This window comes from Heptranchias perlo, chromosome 19 (assembly GCF_035084215.1).
Source record: "Heptranchias perlo isolate sHepPer1 chromosome 19, sHepPer1.hap1, whole genome shotgun sequence".
NCBI lineage: Eukaryota > Metazoa > Chordata > Chondrichthyes > Hexanchiformes > Hexanchidae > Heptranchias > Heptranchias perlo.
In genome coordinates this window covers 15,212,893-15,236,558 of record NC_090343.1, presented here as the reverse complement: position 1 = coordinate 15,236,558, position 23,666 = coordinate 15,212,893, and the positions used below count along the sequence as shown (strand labels likewise).

Sequence of the window (23,666 nt, the reverse complement as noted above, 5' to 3'; positions counted from 1 at the left end):
ATATGGGGATCAGGTGGGAAAGTGGAGTTGAGGTCGAAGATCAGCGTAATCTTATTGAATGGCAGGGCAGGCTCGAGGGGCCGTATGGCCTACTCCTGCTCCTAGTACTTATGTTATTAAGCATGGCCAGAGTGCATCTTTAGCAATGGTTGCTCTTCCCACCTCAGCACTGTCACCTTGGAAGACAACCGAGGATCCATCCTTGCTCCTTCATTTACATGCTGCCCCTTAGTGACATCACCTGCAAACTGTTTGCAACCTCATCGTCTTATTCAATCCAATGCTGAGTTTCTGACCCTATATCTTTTCAATCACAAAAACTGACTACTTGCATCACCCGCCTCAACCCCGACCTCAGCCCATCTGCCACTAAAACCCTCATTTATGCCTGTGTCACATTCAGTCTTGACTATTCCAATGCTCTCCTGCCTGGCCTCGCATCCTCCGCCCCTTGTAAACTCCAGCTTATCCCAAAGTCATTTGCCCTATCCTGCATAAAGTCCTGCTCACTTATCTCCCCTGTCCTTGCTGATCTACATTGGCTCCCAGTCCTCCAGTGTCTCGATTTTAAAATTTAAAATCCCTTCATGACCTTGCTCTTCCCCACCTCTTCCTCTTCCACTGTTACAACCTCCCTCACCACTCAGAACTATGTTCCTGCCTCTTGTGCAACCCCCCCCCCTCCCTTTGCCCCACCATTTACAGCTGTTCCTATAACCACCTAAGCCCCACACACTGGATTTTCCTCCTTAAAGCCCTCTGCCTCTCCTCATTTAAGAATCTCCTTCAAACCCACCTCTTTGCCCAAGCTTTTGGTCACCATGCTAACACCTTCTTCATTGGCTTAATGTCCATTTACACTACTGTTAAAAGCACTATATAAATGCAAGTTATTGTTGTAAACCCAAGAATTCTTCAGAACAAATCAAAAAACAAAATGATTCTGAACTACAAGAGAATAAATTACTTCTCCAGTGAAAATTGTGGAACATGATGCCAGTTCAGGTGCAAATAGAAAATAAACTTATGTTTTGTATATTTACAAAATGTACAGGAAAGTTGCACAATAAATTAGGAAAAATAATGCTTTCCTGAGTAACATGTTGTGTTATGTGTACAACGGAGCCCAATTTTGTAAGGTCGCACCAAGAGTAATTCCATCATCCAGATCAGCCCATTTTGCTTAACAGATCCGAAGTATATATGTATACACACCATGTGCTGAAGTACTTGGGGCAACACAAGAGGAAAGTTTCATACTTACTTTGCTTTGCCAACAATTCCAGATAACGCAAGAGGCTTGTGGAGGGTGGTGGCTTGAGGTTTGATTTTCCAATTGCCAAAGTCTGAAAACACCACTATTGTACCTGAAAAAAGACCACATGAAGCTTTATTTATTAATGTGCAATAAATGTAAAACTTCACTTTAAAAAAATGTTGATATTACTTCAATGAATTTACTGAACAATCTCTTCAAAACACAGTTAACAAGTATATTAGCTGGTTGGTCCTTCAATGACTTATTTAAGGTACTTGAATTTGTAGTTGAATGTGTTCTGATTCATTTCAAATACAGGTTACTGGTCTCAGTTATTGCTATTATTAGCAAGATTAATCAGCAAGAGGTGCAAGATTACTCAGCATAGCATCTCCTCAGTCCAAGGTACCAATGAACACACAGATTCTGAATCATTCTACATAGGCGTACTGCCTTTGCTACCATGAGGTAACAACATAGGAATAAATCTCTAATATGACATCTTGATCTCCTAGTTCTACACAAAGATTAATCAAGATACTATATATAAACTCCAGACTCCAAACAGGGTGGGAAAAAAAAAAGTTCAAAACTGGCTATTTTCTGCTTAAGCAGACGAGCAGCAGATTATATCACCATAGGGTAAATTTTCAACCTGCCACCGGAAGTAAAAGTGGCATTGCAGATCAGCCGCCCGTTATCGAAACCAACTGATCTTCATTTCCATTGATTTCAATAGAAATTAAAATTGGTAATTTTTTTTTTACTATAATGGTTGGGGGGGCGGGGGGAGGCTTAATTTGCAAGGTCGGTTTTAAGTCCAGGCAGCAAGTTGAAAATTTATCCCTATATTTCTTAAAATTGAATGAGATTACATGCAAATTTAGACCTCTGTTTTAGGTCTTATATTGCTCCTCACCAGACTACAGGACAGATATTTATACTGAAAACTCCTGTGCTTAATCATTATAAAGGAGTCCATTTTAAGTGAACTCCCTGATGGTTCAGTCAGCAAATGTGCTAAGTGACAAAGTATTGAAGCATGCAGACCAAGGCCTCAGATTCAATACTACACCAGTGCTGAATTAGCAGATCTCAAAACTGAGCTAGTTTCCCATTTGCGATAATGAACAATGAACCCTGATGAAAAGTGTGCGCGTGAATGCCTAGTGAGGACAAGATCGTACTGAGCTGTAAAAAGCATGTATGACGGAATTCATCCGATACCAGTACCAGGCTTTTCTGATTCTGCACATGCCAGCCCACACTTTGAAACCCATTAAAGTAACTGGGTGGAAAATCACTTGCTGGTGAGCCCAGAGGTGAAAAAACCCAGTGTAGTTGTCCACATTCATGTGTGAAAAGTAGCCAATTGGATGAGATACTGGACACCAGTATGAACCACCACCTTCCAGGCACAAGACAATAAAAGAGATTTATTTTAAAAGCTGAGTCTGGATATTTATAGTTTCTCTATGTACTGTAGTCACATGTAGTAAGTAGCGTTACACAAGATAAGAAGTTGCTACTAATCATCTCTGAATAGCAAGTCACTCTTCATCTATAGAAAACAATTTCTTTCCTCCCCTCATAGGAATGAAATTGTTAAAAAGAAAATGCTGATAGGAACTAGGTATTGGAATGCTCTGCATACTTAATATTTGTGAGTCTGGAGCTTCTAATTAAAAGCAGGCTGGGGATAATGTTTAGAACTTCAATTGACCCTCCAACTACTGCAACTGTTTGGATACAATGAAGCACTATAGCTTTAGCACTAAGGATGCCTTTCCAGCAGAATTAATATTCTTGCTTTTAAATCAGTCAAAATGAAATGACTCAGTACAGAACAATTCTGCACCTCCCTAGCTCTGTAACCTCTTCCAGACCTAGAACCCCAGAGGTTTCTGCGCTCTTCCAATTCTGGCCTTTTGCGCATTCCCGATTTTAAAAACTCCACCATTGGCGGCCGTGCCTTCAGTTGCCTAGGCCCTAAGCTCTGGAATTCCCTCCTTAAACCTCTCCGCCTCTCTACCTCCCTCTCCTCCTTTAAGACGCTCCTTAAAACCTACCTCACCTGTCCTTATATCTCCTCGTATGGCTCGGTGTCAAATTTTGTTTGATAATCGCTCCTGTGAAGCACCTTGGGGCATTTTACTATGTTAAAGTCGCTATATAAATGCAAATTATTGTTGTTGGTAGTACTAAAATAGTATATTGAACCAAAGTAATGAGAATGTATGGCTGTATACTGTCAGCAACCTCGAAAAACAGCTGTAGTTCCCAAGAAGTATTTGAGTAAAACTAGCGATCTGATTGTGCCAGGTTACAAGCCAATGAAACATAGGAATTCTGGTATAGAAGCCTGCTCATTAGCCCACCATTCTTGAGCAAGTTATCCATTTTTAATCACACTTCCTAGCCCTTTCCCCATACCTTTCAATATCTTTCTTTTTCAAATGCACTATACAAAACACATTTGGTTCATACCTTCAATGAGTAACACACAGAAACAGCCAGGCTTAAACTTTTCACTCAGCTGATGTCCACTTTACTGACGTTAATAATCAATAAGCTGTCGTTTTTTTTTTATTAAAAAGTTTTTAAATGGAAGGTTTTGCTACAGTTACCCATATGTTTCTGTGTAGAGGAAAAATAAGGAATTTAAATATTTTTTAAACACAGAACAATAAGTCTGTTCTCTAGAGCAGGGCTGGACTTAAATCTAGATGGAATTTGGAATACATGCATCAGAAAGCTGTCATAGTTCAAAGTACAGTTCATTCCTCACACTAAATTAGGAAGGATAACACATCAGTGATTGAAGAATATATTTATGATAAGTAGCAGCCAGTAACGTACTGCAGACTAATTTGGAATAGATAGCATTAACTTTAACACCAAGAATGTCAGGGAAAAGCAAATTACTATTCTATAAAAATCTCCTTTTGTTGATTGTACTGATGCAAAAACTGATCGCCTGTGGCATTGCTCATGGGTAGTCCAGGACTTGGGATGTGGTTTCTAATGTTTACCATCGTCCTGTGGCAGCAGTTAACCCACTGCTGTAATGCAGCCAAGTTTATTCAAGCAATGTCACCTTACAGACACTGAAAAATGAGTGACTAATCTCCTGACCCCTCAATTATCTATAAAGCTTAAGCCAGGAATGTGTTGGAATAATCTCCACTCACCCGGATGGGAGCAGCAGCTACACAAGAAACTCACCACAATCAAGGACAAAACAATTCGTTTGATCCTGCCAATGGACTCAAAATCCACCTGATACTGTATGTATAATGTACAGGATGCACAGCAACAATTCACCATGGTTACATCAAAAGCACCTCCCTCCTCTTCAACCTCTATCTCGGAGAAGCACAAGTAGTCATACACCACACCGATTTGGACATACATTGCTGTTCCTTCATCGTCGCGGAATCAATATCTTAGAATTCCATATCCAACACCATTGTTAGAGCACCATAACCTCAAGGACTGTAGCAGTTCGCAGGGCAACTAGGAACGGACAATAAACACAGCCTTGCTGGTGTTGAACATACACGGAACAATTTTGTTTAAAAAACAGCCCCGATAGATATAATATTTGTAATGTAATTTACCGACCATCTTACAAAATTTGTTTAAGATTCAAATAAATTTGTCCTTCCATCCCCAAATCCACCTCATGTATTTCCAACTCAAGCCCCAGGACCTGCACCACTGAGTTAGTTCATATCGACAGAAACCTCTAAACTTTCCTCCAAAGAAAAAATTCCGCAGGGCCTGCATGAATGGATTGGTGGCACTATGGTGTACGGAAGATGCATATTGTTCGAAGAACAAAAGCCCTAGCAGCTAGGTAATTTCTGTTTTTTCTCCTTTCTATATACTCCACACACTGAAAGAGCACACCAAAGTAATACAAAATTAGGAGCAGAGTGGAAGGCGGCCATAACAGCAGCTGTCACGGCTGATCTGCCAAAGGTAGCGTGTGCTGTGGTTAAATCTAGGCAGTAAAGTTTGACAAATGTGTAAAGATTGATTCATGAGGAAGCACTTATTCATTATAAACTGCTGGAGAAATGCCCAGAAAGCCTCCATGGAATGACCCTTATCCTATAAGTGCAATCATAGAATCATAGAAGTTTACAACATGGAAACAGGCCTTTCGGCCCAACATGTCCATGTCGCCCAGTTTATATCACTAAGCTAGTCCCAATTGCCTGCACTTGGCCCATATCCCTCTATACCCATCTTACCCATGTAACTGTCCAAATGCTTTTTAAAAGACAAAATTGTACCCGCCTCTACTACTGCCTCTGGCAGCTCGTTCCAGACACTCATCACCCTTTGAGTGAAAAAATTGCCCCTCTGGACCCTTTTGTATCTCTCCCCTCTCACCTTAAATCTATGTCCCCTCGTTATAGAATCAACGTAAAGATGTATCAAACCATCAATTAATAACTGTTGCGACTTCCTGAATTGTTCTGTGCAAGGAAATGTAGATACATAAGGCTCTGCAAGCATCCATATAATGGAAATGATGATCTATTTCTGACTTGTCTAGCAGGAAATAAAACACAATGGAACAAAGTTGCTAATGATCATTTAGAGAAACAAACAAATTTACCTTAGGAAGGTCCTGTCAGAAGAGAGTTCAATATAACTGAACTAATTGTTACATCCTTGGAGGGATAGAGTATACCCTGCTTTACACAGAATTTGGCACTGATCAATGCCAATAATGTCGTAGCGCTAATTACCTCTCGGTACCAAAGGTCTGTGCCACAGGTTATTGCCCGCACAGTTGTCCAATGCCGTGGAATCCTCAGATTCAGTTGAGTTCAAAACACCATAAAATATCAGTGTTCCTTCATTGCCGATTAATGTTCAGTGATGTTTAGCACCACCCAACTGGGGATGTCCTGGGCTATGTTGTTCTGAGTAATGCAAGAAAATTTTCTGCACCCCAGGCAAATTACAGTGTGATGCTTAGACAACAAACAAGCTGTACAACGATCACTGACGTCAACAATCCTGATTGGGCAATAGCATTTTTAACAGTATTTAACACCTTTAGCAAATAAGTTAGTGCAGATAAGCTGATCTCTCTTTTTAGGCACTCAATTTTAAAGAGCAAAGCTATATGACCACACCCCAGCCAGGCACATTCTAATATGCCAAACAAATATTGAAATTTATGCTTTAATCCCTTGTGCACTAATACTCCTTTTGGGATTATTTTTGTTGCTCCTGGATGGCTGCCTAGAGAGCATTGGTTGCTGATGTTACCATATATGCCTAGATATTTGTGAAAGTTTGCCACCCAGTGTCAATGTAAACATCTTGGGCTCCTGGGAAACCAAAAATAAACACAAAAATTCAGACAGGCTGGATTAAATAACAAAAATGTTTGAAACTCTAATGTCCACCTAACCTAACCTACTCTGTAGAAAGGCTGGAGATCATTGGCGATGAGAGATCCAGTACAAGGAGAAAAGAACTTTAGCTGGAGAAAAATGAACTGCCAAATTGGTGCAGAACCTGGGGTTTTATATAATACAGGAGTAGGAGACCACATGCAGTTCCCCTCATCTGCAAGGTCATCATGACATTTTCATATGCATGCAGTATATAGTTTTCCCAGAATCTATCAAGTTAGGCTAGACTCCTGCAAAGTATGGAGGATGCAGAACAAAGCAATATGTATTCAACTTCAGCAGTTTCCAAATTATGGAGGATCCACTGATCCAAAAGTGAAAAGTTAATTTTAGTAAATATGCAGTTCATCAGATGGTGATCCCACAACAGCATTTATAGTATCATGTGTACATTACAGCCTGCTAATCTGTAAAAAGGTAGCATTAGCCTTATGCTTTAATGTGATGTCGGTTTGAGATAATGGATAAAGCAAACTAGTAAGGAATACTTTACTGCAGAATGGCTACGTTGCAAATTTGGGACAGAATTTCTGCTTTGCTTTGTGATCTGGTACATTTTTCTGAAATTAGTTTGGAGAAACTACCAGTCAAAATGCATCAAGCGCTAATATGTTTTAAATTATGTGCAACAGTACAATCTATATTCAGTGCTGCAACCTGCAGTTACTCCTTGGAGATGGTAGGTTTCAATAGAAAGAACTTGGTAGAGTGCAATTTTTAACCTGCTCATTTGTGAAAAAGGAAGTACTAATCAGTGGCCTAAAGCCATTAATTAGGCTGCGTTAAAGACAGACGATTTTCTGGCTGCCTGCGTCACTAACCAAGATGCTCGTAAATACTGCTGTCCCAAACTCTGGTGAATTTAGAGCAAGAACACAAATGTCAGACCTCTACAACCCCAATATTTTATATATATATATCTATAGATCTATGTCAAATTTTGTACAAAGCTAAAAGGTTTTCTTGATCTGCAGGATTAGTGTCAGTACAAAGTGAATGCTAAACTTTCAGTGTAAATCTGATTGCGGAGTGGAGTGAGATTTCATGGTGAGGGTGTCTCACACCATTTGGGTTTGACACAGTTCAGTCTATAGATTTAAACTTTACTCCAAGAGAGCTTGAGAGTGCATGCACAAGCGTGCAGAGCCTCTCTCTTGGTTCTAGGGCAAGACAATTAGAATTCCAGCCAGGACTCAAACTGCACTCTAAATACACATTTACACTAATTTCCAGCTCCCACTAGCTGGCAAAGATAGAGTGTAATGGAGTCTAACACACCCAGAAGGTTCCAGGTTTGATTTCCATTCTATGGTGAGTTAGTTGATCTCTGCCAAGGTAGCAGTAAAGGTGCTAGAATTGGTCTCAGCACCACTGCACCATAAGAGAAGAATAAAAATCAGCCAGTATTCTGACTTAAATTGCTATTCACTAACACTTGTTGGAAAATGCACGAGTGTGGCTGTTGGCTAAGAGCAGGCCACCTTTAACTTTGATGCTCCCCATTGTCAAGAAAGCTGCCGACACTCTCTGTCCTTGGGATGTTTTACTTGGTTAAAGGCACTATATAAATGCAAGCTGGTGTTGCATGAAAAGTGTCCCCTGTTATCTTGCCAAAGAGCATCTGTACCCCAACAGGTGTCAACAGCGTCAGCAGAGGATAAGGAAATGGAAGGCAGAAAATTGGAATCCTCCTCACTACTCCCATCCCCTCCCCATACAAGATTCCAGGAATGCCAGATGGGGAGTTAGATCTGCAAATAATGGTAATTAATAGATTCGCTGTTCTTAAAATGAACAAAAGCACCGGGTCCAAAAAAACTGGCACCCAAAAATGTTGAAGGAGATCCAGACTGAAATTAGTGAAGTTTTCTCTCATATTTTGTGTGCACTAAATTCAAAAGAGATTCCAGAAAGTAGGAAAGTGGCCAACAAAATTCAATTACTTAAACGTTAAGCAGCAATTGCAGGGAATGTGAACCTATTTGAGAGATCTAATTGTTAACCACTTAGAAAAAGAACTTGTTAAAGAATAGTCAGCATAGAAAAAATTATGCCTCTGATTTACCGGAAATTTTCAGACATAACTGACATACTGAACATGGAAACTGCATTTGAAATATACATTTGGATTTTCTTTTTACATGTGCACAAGTATAGAATTTAGTCCAGTGACTCAAACATAAATAATGCTAGATTTATCATCATACTAGCTCAAGTGGGATCTTGAAGCTAGCACTACCAGAAATTCAATTTAATGGCCCGGAAATTGCTTGGAGCAGCAAACCAACGGTGCTCACCGCTCTATAGATTGATACTAACCCATCAACTTACCACGGTCTTTACTGGGTGCACTTCCTCTAAAAGGAAGCGGACAGGAGCCCAGCATTAGCTCCAGCGAAGACAGGACTCATGAAAGAGAGAATCACTCTCTCCCCTCAACCATTCAGATTGCAGCATTTTTGAGGCACTGCGAAGAGTTTCTGTAAGCTACAACGTAAAATCCCGGAACTGAAACTTACAACACTAAAATCATTTGTAAAAACAGTTATAGACAGCAATAAAAAGAAAAAATCAAATTAAAGAAACAGAAGGGAAAAATAAAAAAAAGTTTTATTTTAATTTCTTTTTAAAACATTGTTTTTAATGACCAAAAACTATTAAAATAAGTAGTGAGACACCCCTTTTTAAGAGTTAATTTTTAGTTGTTCGGCAGACTTTAAGACGTATCACGCTGTTAAAACTTAGTTTAGACCTGGTATTTTTAAGCGCACCTGTTTTGTGGCAATATTAGTTACTTTCCAGCTGGACAGATGAGCAAGCTGGCGCTGATCCATTGTTTTCACTGATTCCAGCCAGCGATATCACTTCAATTCGAAGTGGTCATATCGCCAGCAAACCAGAAAGAGCAAGTTCCGGATTTCCACATTTGACTGCACGTGTGCAAACGCCGGAATTGCGCCTTGATTTCACCACTAACAACGGTGAACATAGTTGAGCTCACCATTTTTTTTAAAGCAATTTCTGGCCCATATGTCTGTAAAAAGGCCATATCACCATTAATCTGTTTTGTCTTAGGTTCACTTAGAGACTTCGCTGGTTTCATCCAGTTATCTAGGTCACAATGTGCGTCTCTGGTGACATATGCTCTCATCAAAAGGCACAGATGATCTTGCCACCTGGTTTCTGAGTCAATGTAGCAGCAATTGAAAGTCAAATGTGACTGACAAAATGACCTAAATTCAAACTATCATACACACATACAATTCTAACCATTGCCCACAATGAGAATAGCATTCAGAAAATAGGACTATACCACAAATATGCAGGTGGTCTGCAATGCTCTGCTTTAAAAAAATACTTCCCTCTGACCTAATTTTACACCTAGAGGTAAATGGCTTCTTACTCCATCAGCTTCAATTGAGCAGGTAGTCCACTATTGCAGAGAAAGTTATCTTTCATATTATGCCACTTTTTTTTTAAAAACACTGCTTCATCGGGCTTATATAATGCATCTCGTTTACTTTCACGTCAAAGTTGATTTGGGAAAGATCTACTGCCACATGCTATAAGAATTTCCCTGGAGCAGCCAGAGGTGAGCATGGGCAAAGGAGGTGTTTATCACAACTTCAGAAGTTTCCATTCCCAATATAATAGAACCTTAGAATTACAACACTCAGAGTTGTGGACACTTGTACGTAACAGATATAATTTGTGTCACAAGGACCATGTGTATTCAACTGCTCATAAGCTTTGTACAATAATTTATTTCAGTGCTTACTATAGTGTACTGTAGTTTGTTTCCCCATGATGGCTTACAGAAATAGTTGTTTTTCATTATTTCACTGTTACATACTTGTCTCTTTAGTGTGTTGGTTTCATTGTCAGAAGAGTTGTAAATGGAGTTGAACACTGTTAAATCATCAGCAAACTACACTACTCCTGACCGTATGACGATGGGCAAGTTCATTGATGAAGCAGCTGAAGATGGTTGGGCCAAGGACACTTTCAAGGAACTCTGCAATAAACTCCCCCTTGAGCATTGCTCTGATCCACTGGTTGTGGAACTGCTTAGTTCTATCTATAGCCATCTGCTTTTGGTGTTTAACATACAGATGACCCTGTGCAGCAGCTTCACTAGATCTATACTTCATTCTAATGTACATCTGGTGCTGCTCGTGACACGTCCTTCTACACTCCCCACTGAACCAGGGTTGGTCTTCTGATTTGGTGGTGGTCATGGAGTGCAGAACATACGGGATCATGAGGTTACAGATTGTGGTGATGTACAATTCTAACACTGCTGATGACCTTCAGCAGCTCACAGATGCCCACTGTGGGCTGCTAACTCTGTCTCACGTAGCATGGTGGTAATGCCACACTATACAATGGAGGATGATCTCAAGGTAAGGACAAGACGGTCTTCAAAAGTTCTGTGCAGTGGTCACTTCTAGTAATGCTACCAGAGACTTCGTGAGGATGAAGTCAAGTAAGTTACTTCTTCATGTAATCCCTCACCACCTGATGCAGGCTCAGTCTCGCAACTATGTCTTTCAAGACTCAGCTAGTTTGGTCAGTGATGCTGCTACAGAGCTAGTCTTGACGGTGGACATTGAAGACCCCACCCAGAGTATATTTTGTGTCCTTGCTTCTTTCAGGCCTTCCTCCAAGCTATGTTCAGCATTGAGTACTGATTTCTCAGTTGAAGGGGAGGGTGGTAGGTGGAGGTAAGCAGGAGGTTTCCTTGTCCTTGTTTGGCCTGAAGCCACAAGACTTAATGGGGTTCAGAATCAATGTTGAGGAATGCCAAGGTCACTCCCACTGGATTATATATAACTGTGCCCCCACCTCTCATCTGGTGCATCTATCTTGCCAGTGGGACAGGATATACTCAAAAATAGTGATTGTGGAGTCTGAGATGTTGGTTTATAGATATGGCTGAGTGAAATTAGATCAGGCTGTTGCTTGCTTAGTCTGTGGGACGGGTCTTCCAACTCAAGCAACAGCCCCCAAATATTAGTGAGGGGGATTTTTCCAGGGTCAGCTGACTCACATTGCTTTAATGTTATGATTTTCTTGTGGTTAACTTTGCTGCAATTGTTTATAACTAGGTGGCTTACCAGGCCACTTCAGAGGGCATTAATGATGATTATATTTCTTTGGTAAGTCTACTTGAACTGGCTATAAACTGTAAAACTAGATTTGGGTGAAAGTTAACAATGAAGATCACTATAGTACATTTGTTGAATACCAGTGTTACTCATTGAACTTTTGCTGCAAGATCAGCAATTGTACCAGAATGAAAGTGTTGTGATAATATGCAAATGATGTTTTGAGCCTAGTGTAGTACTCTTGATTTTCAGAAATTGATTTATTTTGTTGCTGCCGTTGCCAGTGAGTAACACCATAATGACACTCAATAAATGTAATGCACTGCAAAACATATTTTCAGAAACCCTGCAGAATGCAAATGTTTGTGAATGTAGGCTAATGGTAAAAGCAACAGCAACTCTCCCTGTACTGCGTAAGATGTCAATGGAACACTGTGCTGTGGCATATTATCCTCAGAATGCTGGAATACCACAAAAACACAGCTCTAAACTGTAATACTGATCATCATTGTTAACTTTCACACAAAACCAAAACCAGCTATAAACTACATGACAAGTAGACTTTAGTCATTAATTTCTTTAGTTGTGCACTGTTAGAACTTTGCAAGCTTGTGATTTACTTCTGGAAATGGTGAGTATAGTGTATGTTAATAGGGTTTAATTAAGATAAACCCAAGAAGAGACCAGTCATAAAGAAGGTTCTGTATTAATCCAGATGTTTAAGATCGGAATAGCTAAAACACTGATTTTTTGTCAGCCATTATTGGCAATACAGAGAAAGAATGCTCTTGGTCCTTCGCCAGATCTGTCTCATTTGGGATCCAGGAGATCTACAGCTGAAGGATGCTACAGCTGCAGATTTTGAACTCTGCACTGTGCAGTTTCCCCCCCTCACACAATGTGGAACCGCAAGTTGATAGCCACTGGTGTGCCTGTCACTGACCTAGAGTAACCAGAGTATAACTAGACCAGCCAAAGCAAGACAGCAGTAGTACACCAGAATAACTGGATTTTACACTCTAAACAAAAAGCAATTACCTCAGTGATAATTATTCATTTGAAATGGTGCTACAAATTATTGAACAAAATGGGTAAAATAATGCCTTTAGGTAGAGTGAATCTGAAGTATAATCAATTATCCAAACACTGTTTAAATTCCTATAGTCCACTCCTTACCGAAGCTATCATTTGAGGGTATGCATTAAAAATTAAGGTGATGAGCCAAATTCACTATATTTCCTAGACAGTGCCTCCAGTGTCTTATTTTACTAGCTAGTGTTTTTTTTTTACAATCTCCATTTTAATCTGCTGCCTGTGAAATAATCTCCTTCATTGTCAGCCCGACACTCATATGCATCAGAAAATAACTGACGACCAAAAGAAGATGCAAAGGGCTATTGAGGAGATGGTGGAATGGATTAAAAAATTGTGGCAGATAGAATTCAATATCAGTAAATGTGAGGTAATTACATTTCGGTTAAAAAATAAGTTTACTTTGAATGGAAGAAGGTTGGGTGATGTAGAAGGATAAAGGGATTTGGAGCTTTAAGACTCACAAGACATTAAAAGCAGCACTACAAGTGGATAAGACCATAAAAAAACTCATGGAATACTGGATGTTACAGCAAGAAATGTAGAATATAAAAATGGACTTGTAATGTTGAATCCATTTAAAACCTTAGTAGGCCACAGTTGGAATACTGTGTGCAGTTTTGGGCTCTACAATATAGGAAGGATGTTGAACCAATAGAGAGGATACAGTGTAGATTCACTAGAATATGGCCTGGAATGACAAAATGAAAATATAAAAACATGAAAAATAGAGGAGTTTAAAATTATGAAAGAATAGGTCAGGGTATATAGAAATAGACTTTGATGGTTGAGGGGTCTAAAATGAGGGGATATAGATAGAAGATTAAATGCAAGAGATTTAGAATAGAGAGCAAACTTTTTTGTTTAAAAGCAGAGGGTTGTGAGGCTATGGAATGCACTATCGGGGTTAGTTACTGAAACAGAGACCTTGTTAACATTTAAAAATAGGTTAGATTGGTGGTTGAAGGAAAGGGGGGGAAAATGATATGGGAACACGGGATTAAGACTACTGCTCATGTGGAGGATAAATACCAACAGGGACTGGTTGGGCCTAATGGCTTGTTTCCAAGTAATTCTATTATTTGCCCAATTCAATGCTATCTGAAAAATATAATAATGAGGACAATAATGGAGCCCAGTTTGAAGATATGAATCACTGTCCAAAATCCCATATCTTTGGCCTTTCTTGGCAGCCAATAGGTGGCTGCATAGCTTTTCTTGTTTTCCTTTTGAGTGTCATTGTAATTTCCATGCAATTCTATTTAGTATTTTAATCAGAGGCTGTTGCTGGAGATTCACTTTAAAATGAAAAGAAGGATAGCTTAGTGTAAGTGGTAGGTTACTTTGGATGAGTGAGTGATTAACTTTTATGCAGGCAAATGGTGCATAATGCAAAAGAGAGGTATAAACTATACTTTTAAAATTTAGGTTTCAGTTGCTTTCATAACAATTGAACATATTTTCCCCCTACTTTGACTTATTTCTAAACTTTTTTTGGGGTTATCTTGGTTTGGAAACCTTAGGATGAGTCACCATTAGTGACCATACATTGATAGAGTTAGATCCTGGAAATTGTTGAACGTTGACCTGAAAAACTGGGAAATCAAACAGAGTTAGTTCCAATCTGTATTTAATTTCACATTCTGGCCCTAGGAGTATCCACATACACTCAGCATAGCCTAATAATACCTTCTACAAGTGTTGTCAGTGCAGAGAAATATATGTTTTATGTATTATGTAGACATTGCCAATATTGAATGTCTTGGTGATTATCTCTTTGTAATCATTCCTGAGGTCACAGTTTGTACTGATTCTAAGTTCATGCATTCTGGCTGCTATAAAAATCTTTAGGGATAAAAATAAAATCTGCAAAAAATTTAAAAATCCAGCATGCATCGTTTTTTTTTTTAAAATGCAAACTCCAAGGGATTGAACGGTTGCAAAGAATTAACACACATTCCTTTCACTGTGTGACCAGAGAATGATATCACCCCAGAGTAATAGGATGAAAGTTAGCTCTCTATGCTGGCTGTAAGGTTCGGGTTTGCATGAGAAACAAATTTAGATATTCTTGATCCAGTTTCTAGTTGGCACAAGTTGGCCTACAGCACACACCTCCTCAAAATTCAGCACAAATTGATAATCTCCTTCAAAGTCCCCATTAAGGTTGGCTGATGCAGGACATAGAAAAGTCAAGGCTGCGATCATAAGAACATAAGAAATAGGAGCATGAGTGGTTATACGGCCCTTTGAGCCTGCTCTGCCATTCAATAAGATCATGGCTGATCTTCTGCCTCAACTCCACTTTCCTGCCCTATCCTCATATATCCCTCGATTCCCTTAGTGTCCAAAAATCTATCGATCTCAGTTTTGAATATGTTCCATAATTGAGCACTCACAGCCTTCTGGGGTACAGAATTCCAAAGATTCATAACCCTCTGAGTGAAGACATTTTTCCTCATAAATAGCTGACCCCTTATTTTGAAACTATGATCCCTAGTTCTAGACACTCCAGCCAGGGGAAACAGCCTCTCAGCATCTACCCTGTCAAGCCCTCTAAGAATTTTGTATGTTTCGATGGGAGGAGCAGAGGCAGGAGCAGACCTAATCAAGGACCGGAGCGAAGCAGGTAAATAAGGAATGAGAAGTGGGGGCCCGATATTCCTGGGAGGAGCGAGGGCCCATATATATTATATATTGATGGGATCGAAAAAAAAATCAAGGAGTGACATTGCAGGACAGCAGGTAGGTGATTGGTTGGTGAGTATTACAGCTTTGTTTGCTCCCTAAGTTAGGGAATTGGTTAAATTAAGAGCTTGGAAAATATAACTACTCTTACTTTATTAAATTAATAACTTCAACTAGATTAACAAATTAATTAATAAAACTATAAATAATCGATTGAATAAAAACATTTTTTAAAAAACTAATTAAATAAAACAAGGTTAGATAGGCAGGGCAGGTGGTGTGTCATAACTGCAGCATGTGGAAGTTGGTGGAGACCACTAAGATCCCGAGCAACCACATCTGCGGTAAGTGTCTGTAACTCAAGGAACTTCGGCTCGGAGTTGTTGAGCTGGAGTCCGAGCTGCAGACATTGTGATGCATCAGGGAGAGGGAACGAGTTATCTAGACACTTTGTTCCAGGAGGCAGTCACTCCCCTCAGATTAAGTAGTACTTTAGGGTTAGTCAGTGGTCAGGGACAGGAGGGTGTGGCTGCGAGTCAGGCAGGTATGGGGACCCAGGATATAGTGCTAGAGGAGCCTCAGACCTTGACCTTGTACAACAGGTATGAGGTACTTGCTACCTGATGAGAACAAGGACTGCAGGGAGGATGGCCAAACTGACCACTAAGAATGAGGTTCTGCTGAGGGAATTTGAGCAGCTAGGATCTAAATTAATAAGCAGAACCTCAAAAGGTAATAATCTCTGGATAACTATCTACTACTATTAGAATCAGTATGGCTGGAGATAAGAAATAACAAGAGGCAGAAAACACTGGTGGGAGTAATTTATAGGCCCTTTAACAGTAGCTATACTGTTGGACAGAGTATTCATTAAGAAATAATAGAAGCTTGTAACAAAGGTAATGCAATAATCGTGGGAGGCTTTAATCTTCACATAGACTGGGCAAATCAAATTGGCAAAGGTAGTCTGGAGGATGAATTCATGGAATGCATTTGGGACAGTTTCTTAGAACAATATATCGTGGAACCAACCAGGGAACAGGCTATTTTAGATCTTGTATTGTGTAATGAGACAGAATTAATTAGTAATCTTATAGTAAACGATCCTCTAGGGAAGAGTGATCATAATATAAATTTCACATTGAGTTTGAGAGAGTGACTTTTTTAAAAAATTCGTTCATGGGATGTGGGCGTCGCTGGTGAGGCCAGCATTTATTGCCCATCCCTAATTGCCCTCGAGAAGGTGATGGTGAGCCGCCTTCTTGAACTGCTGCAGTCCGTGTGGTGAAGGTTCTCCCACAGTGCTGTTAGGAAGGGAGTTCCAGGATTTTGACCCAGCGACAATGAAGGAACCGCGATATATTTCCAAGTCGGGATGGTGTGTGACTTGGAGGGGAACGTGCAGGTGGTGTTGTTCCCATGTGCCTGCTGCTCTTGTCCTTCTAGGTGGTAGAGGTCGCGGGTTTAGGAGATGCTGTCAAAGAAGCCTTGGTGCGTTGTTGCAGTGCATCCTGTGGATGGTACACACTGCAGCCACGGTGCGCCGGTGAAGGGAGTGAATGTTTAGGGTGGTGGATGGGGTGCCAATCAAGCGGGCTGCTTTGTCCTGGATGGTGTCGAGCTTCTTGAGTGTTGTTGGAGCTGCACTCATCCAGGCAAGTGGAGAGTATTCCATCACACTCCTGACTTGTGCCTTGTAGATGGTGGAAAGGCTTTGAGTCAGGTGGTGAGTCACTCGCCGCAGAATACCCAGCCTCTGACCTGCTCTTGTAGCCACAGTATTTATGTGGCTGGTCCAGTTAAGTTTCTGGTGACCCCCAGGATGTTGATGGTGGGGGATTCAGCAATAGTAATGCCATTGAATGTCAAGGGGAGGTGGTTAGACTCTCTTTTGTTAGAGATGGTCATTGCCTGGCACTTGTGTTGTATGAATGTTACTTGCCACTTATCAGCCTGGATGTTATCCAGGTCTTGCTGTATGCGGGCATAGTTAAGTCCGAAACTAGTCTCAACAAATATACATTCCATTGAGAAATAAAAACTCCATCCGTGGCTAACTAAAAAAGTTAAGGATAGTATTAGATTAAAAGAGGCTTATAATGTTGAAGAATAGTAGTAAGCCTGAGGACTGGGAAAGTTTTAGAAACCAGCAAAGGATGACCAAAAAATTGATAGAGGGAGAAAATAGAATATGAGAGTAAACTAGCAAGAAATATAAAAACAAATTGTAAAAGCTTCTACTAGTGTGTAAAAGGAAGAGAGTGGCAAAAGTAAACATTGGTCCCTTAGAAGCTGAGACAGGAGAAATTATAATGGGAAATAAGGAAATGGCAGAGACGTTAAATATTTTGTATCTGTCTTCACAGTAGAAGACACAAAAAGCAAACCAAAATAGTGGGGGGATCAAGGGGCTAATGAGAGTGAGGAACTTAAAGTAATTAATATCAGTAGAAATAAAGTACTCAAAAAAAACTAATGGGACTAAAAGCCGACAAATCCCCTGGACCTGATGACCTACATCCTAGGGTTCTAAAAGAGGTGGCTGCAGAGACAGTGGATGCATTGGTTGTGGTCTTCCAAAATTCTAGATTCTATAATGGTCCCAGTGGATTGGAATGTAGCAAATGTAAAACCGCTATTCAAGAAAGGAGGGAGAGAGACAACAGCGAACTACAGGCCAATTAGCATGACATCAGTCGTCAGGAAAATGCTGGAATCCATTATTAAGGAAGTGGTAACAGGGCACTTAGAAAATTATAATATGATCATGCAGAGTCAAATACAATTTCCCTTTCATAAAACTACGTTAACATTTATTAGAGTTCTTTGAGGATGTAACTAGCAGGGTAGATAAAGGGAAACCAGTGGATGTAGTATATTTGGATTTCCAAGAGGCATTCGATAAGGTACCACATAAAAGGTTGTTAAGTAAGACAAGGGCTCATGGGGTTGGGGGGTAATATATTAGCATAGATAGAGGATTGGTTAACGGACAGAAAACAGAGAGCAGAGATAAACGGGTCATTTTCAGGTTGGCAGGCTGTAACTAGTGGGGTGCCGCAAGATCGGTGCTTGGGCCTCAGCTATTTACAATCCATATTAATGACTTAGATGAAGGGACCGAGTGTAATGTATCCAGGTTTGCTGACGATACAAAGGCAGTTGGGAAAGTAAGCTGTGAGGAGGACACAAAGAGCACGATTTTAAAAGGGCGGCAGGATGGCAGCGGGTGGGGGGTGAATGGGTAACCCAATTAATAAAAACTTATCGTTCCCCATGCGATCGCAACTTAATTGGTGGCCATTAATCTTGTTTGCGGGTTTGCCTTCCAAAAGCTGTGCAGCGGGCGTACTGTGCACCAGCATCACCTGCTGTCAGATGGACCATCTCGACTTGAAGGGCCATTGCTGGATTTTGCTGGAGCAAGGAGCAAGACGACACAATGGAGCAACACAGGGGCAAGGCTGCTCCAAGATTCAGCGATGCCTCACTTGAAGTGCTGCTGGCCAGGGTGAGGAGGAGGAGGAGGAGAGAACTATTTTACCTGGCTGAGAGGAGGAAGCGCCCTGCCTCTGCCACCAAGAAGGACTGGCTCGAGGTGGCAGAGGAGGTCAGGAGCAGGAGCAATATATCCCGCAACTGGATCCAGTGCAGGAAGCGTTTCAATGGCCAAGTCAGCAAAAGTGACTACACTTACTAAAGCTCCTGCATTCCTTGACGCAGATCACCCCGCCGCCCCCCACCCGATCCCCCCCACCTCATCATTCGGCACTGCCAAGACTTCTCCACCACATCACTCCTCACACCCAATTAAGGCTCATCCTCAACTTTCCATCACTTCCTGAGCACTTCCTCACCTCCCAATTTGTGACCCCACCACTACCACTCACCCCAATCCTGATCCAATGTGATGTCCCCGTCAGATAGTCACCCTCTGATGCATCTCTTTCACAGTCAGCCTCATCCAAGGCATTGCATTCATCAGCTGACCACTACACCCTCACTCACTCATCTATACTTTCTCCCCTTCCAGAAGAGCGCGCAAAATGCACACGAGAACCGGAGGGGGGCCACAACAAATAGTGGTCCTCACAGAGTTGGAACAGGAGGCCCTGGAGATCAGCCGCACCCGAGTGCCTGTCAGTCAGGGACGTCGAGACCGGCACCCCACAAATGTCTGGTGACACAACTTTAACATTCATCACACATGAATTGATGTTAAGAACGATTGGCATGTTCAATACCTCAGTATGCTCATCACAACATGACACATCTATGATGCTTAATATTGCCTCTGTTCTCTTCCAGGCCCTTCAATGACCGCAGTGACAGGAGAGGGCTCGGAGGGCGCACAGTCACATCTTAGAGAGCCATCCACCAGCGCAGATACTCACACCTCAGTATGTCCTAGTAGTCAGTTAGTTGGGTTGGCACCTGGTGAATCACCGCACACAAGTGAGCACAAGCAGACACCGATAGAAGGAGCAGCAGTGGAGAGTCTGCGTTGGTGGGCCCACTCCTCTCCAGGCTCTGCTCAGCTGGTCGCAGATGCTGAACCCCGGGGGCCATCCTTTAAAAGGAGAATGATTGAGGGACAGCAGCACATATGCAAGGTGCTAGAACAGGTGTCACACACACTCTCCACAATAGCGCAGAGGATGGAGGAGTCCAACTCCTGTATTAGTGGAATGGTGGCACAGGTACGTGAGGGAATCTCAGATAGTGTCACAGGTAAGTGTGGAAATGCCTTCGATAGAAAGAAGGCTAGCCTCCATTGAGCTTCAAGCACGACTCACAAACAAGTCCATTCAGGCCCTGACAACGGCCGTTTGCACTCAAGGTCAACAACATTCTGCTACCTTAAATAGGCAGACAGAAACTTTACAACTAGGCTTACAAGGCATCACACATGGCCTCCAAACTGTTCTCCAGCAGGGTGGTAGGAGTGATATGGGCCTGGTCCAGGAGAGGGATGATGGTGAAAGGGGACATAGAAGTGGGGACGCCACTCAAAGCGCTCTCACGTCACACCCGTTGTTCCCCTCAACCAATACCCACAATGCTGCCTTCTCACCAGGTGGCTGAGTCTGCTCCTGCAAAGGTGCAGGTGGAGCAGTCTTTGGCAGGGCCCTCACTGGCTCCAAAACCCAGAGGGCATAGGCCAAGAGAATCTGAGCAGTCCAGGCATGGATATGAGCAACCTGCCACTACCTCTGCTGCAGCCATAGGGCATGCAGCACGTAGAAGTAGTAGGGAGCAAAAGGCTAAGGTTTTGTGATCACAAAGGACATGCACAAGGGCATTTGACAGACTCTCATGTTTTTCATTTAATATTTGTTTTTTGATAAAGTCACATTAAAGGTTATCATTCTCACCACTAATGCCACGTCTTGCTCATTCTTGACTGCCTTTTGTGATCGCACCCTTTCATGTGCTTCATCATTAAAGGTTACACTTGATGCCAACCTGAGTGTGTTTATAGTTTGTGTATGTGTAGTTGCAGGACTATTTTGTGCCGAGGTGGGGGGAGGGGGGCGGTGGTACTGGTGTTGGCACTGCTCTTTCCAGGTGATGAGGACTGGACAATTCTCACTTTGTGATCTTATGAGAAGCAATCACATACGAGTGACTCCCTGAACTCATGAGCAGCCAGGTGAGCCGCTGGTCTGCCGATGTGTTCGTCCTCCTCCTCCTCCTCCATGTTCACGGCAAATGTGGATGCTGGATGAGGGCACGGAGCCTCATCAACCAGTACCCCTCTCTGTTGCACAGAACACAACACACTACTATAATGCGACCCACTCTCGCTGGCGCATATTGAAGCACTCCCCCATAACGATTGAGGCAGCAAAATCGCATCTTCAGCAGTCCTATCGCATGTTCAATGTCCGTCCCAGTGCCGATGTGGCTGTCGTTGTATTGACGCTGTGCCTCGCTGATGGGGTTCATCAGAGGTGTCAACATCCATGTGTGTAAGGGGTATCCCTTGTCGTCGAGGAGCCAGCCCTTGAGGCTGTTTGGTGTGTGGAAGAGGGCTAGGATGTTGGATTCCGTCAGAATGAACGAATCATGGCAGCTGCCAGGGAATCTCGCACACACGTGAAGAAATCTTTTGCAGTGGTCAAAAACAAGCTGAGCGTTGATGGAGTGATATCCCTTCCTGTTGATGAATAGTCCTGGCTTGTGTGGAGGTGTTCAAATAGCTATATGCGTGCAATCGATTGCACCCTGTACAAGTGGGAAGCCAGCCACAGAGTGGAATCCCACGGTCCTCTCCGTCTGACTGAGGTCGTCCATGGGGAAGCTAACATACTGCGAGGCCCTGCAAAACAAACCATCAGTGACCTGTCTTAAGCACTTGTGGGCAGACGACTGAGACCCCGTCAATGTCACCTGTGGCACCCTGGAATGATCCAAAAGGTGAAGTTGAGGGCAGTGGTCACTAACAACGACGGGTAATGAGATGTCACCAGGCCCAGCCGGGAGCAGCTCGGCATGAAGGAGGCTGCAGATGTCTGCGACCACCTGGTGACTCACTCTCAGCCTTCGTATGCACTGCTCCTCAGAGAGGTTCAGTAAGCTCAGCCTCAGTCTATAGGCCCTCTCACAAGGGTAATGCCTCCTGTGATGTCAGTCCCTCTGTTGTTCCCCTCTCTGCTCGTGCCTGTGGCACACCACTGCATTGTGGAGCTACAAGTGGCAGAAGGGCACATAGTGCCTGGCGAGGATGGTAATGTCCTCAGATGTACTCATGAATGCAGCCATCGCACCCCCCATCCTGATGGTGTCAGTTTGAGGGGGTCCGAAAAGTTGGTAAATATGGATAAAAAGAATAATTCTGATTGTAAACCAATTTTCAGTCTAAACACAAAGATTTCCCAGCCAAAACTTTGCCTGAGAGAACCGAGTGCCCTGTTGCAATAACTCACCTTTTATCCTCATCCGTCAAACAGAGATTTAAATGTCCAAACGGCTGCCCACTGAAACCCGACTACTTTCACATGCCGTGTTTCACACAGCATGGGAAACACATTGAGGCAGCGTTGAAATCGCTTGACTTCATTGCTAATTAGATTTTTGTACATTTAAATACTTTAAGTCCTTGATTTAGTGTTTTAAATATCATCCTGCCGGCTTTAATTACTAGCGGAACTTCCGGGTTCAGGAACGGCGTGCGCACCCAGAGTGCGACTCTGGGTCATGCACGTTTTTCAGTGGGTTGAAGCTGGGATTCCTGCCCGCTCTAGAAGATCCCGATTTTCTTTGCCCCTCCCGCCCCCAACGCACCCGCACTTTCATTTCAAAATCATCCCCAAAGAGTCTGCAAAGGGATATAGACAAGTTAAGTGAGTGGGCAAGAAGGTGGCAGATGGAATATAATGTGGGGAAATGTGAGGTTATTCACTTTGGTAGGAAGAATAGAAAAACAGAATATTTTTTAAAATGGTGAGAAACTATTAAATGTTGGGTATCCTTGTACAAGAAACACAGAAAATTACATGCAGGTACTGCAAGCAAGTAGGAAGGCATATTGCAAGGGAGTTGGAGTACAAGAGTAAGGAACTCTTGCTACAATTATACAATTGTAAACAATTTTACAACACCAAGTTATAGTCCAACGATTTTATTTTTAATCCCACAAGCTTTCGGGGGCTTTCCCCTTCCTCAGGCAGTGAGGAAGGGGAAAGCCCCCGAAGGCTTGTGGGATTAAAAATAAAATCGTTGGACTATAACTTGGTGTTGTAAAATTGTTTACAATTGTTAACCCCAGTCCATCACCGGCATCTCCACAGGATACAGGCAGGCAACTAGATATACAAGGGTTAACCAGGTGATCTCTGTGAGAAACCATTTTGCAGAGGGTTTTGTGACAGGATAAGTCAAGCTGACCACTTAAATTCTGTAAGAAAACAACTTTGCAAGGGATCTTGTGACCAGATGAGTCAAGCTGGCAACAATGTATTTTGTGGAAAAACAACCTCGTAAATCTATAAGGGTTATTTGAATAACAATGTCATATAGGGTATGAGGTTCTTGCCGTGGAGCTTTAAAAACCCAACGTCCTTTGAGCTCAGGGCT

The 23,666-nt window shown here is 42.0% G+C and overlaps 1 protein-coding gene across 2 annotated transcripts in view; it reads right to left on the bottom strand.

The window, feature by feature from the left end:
• The window catches only part of slco4a1 (solute carrier organic anion transporter family, member 4A1), a 148,610-nt gene that overhangs the window by 103,629 nt on the left and 21,315 nt on the right, over nucleotides 1-23,666 (bottom strand). For both annotated transcript variants that reach the window (XM_068000783.1, XM_068000784.1), the window contains exon 2: nucleotides 1,265-1,367. The gene's annotated coding sequence lies outside the window, so the exon portion shown is untranslated. The remainder of the gene's footprint in view (nucleotides 1-1,264; nucleotides 1,368-23,666) is intronic.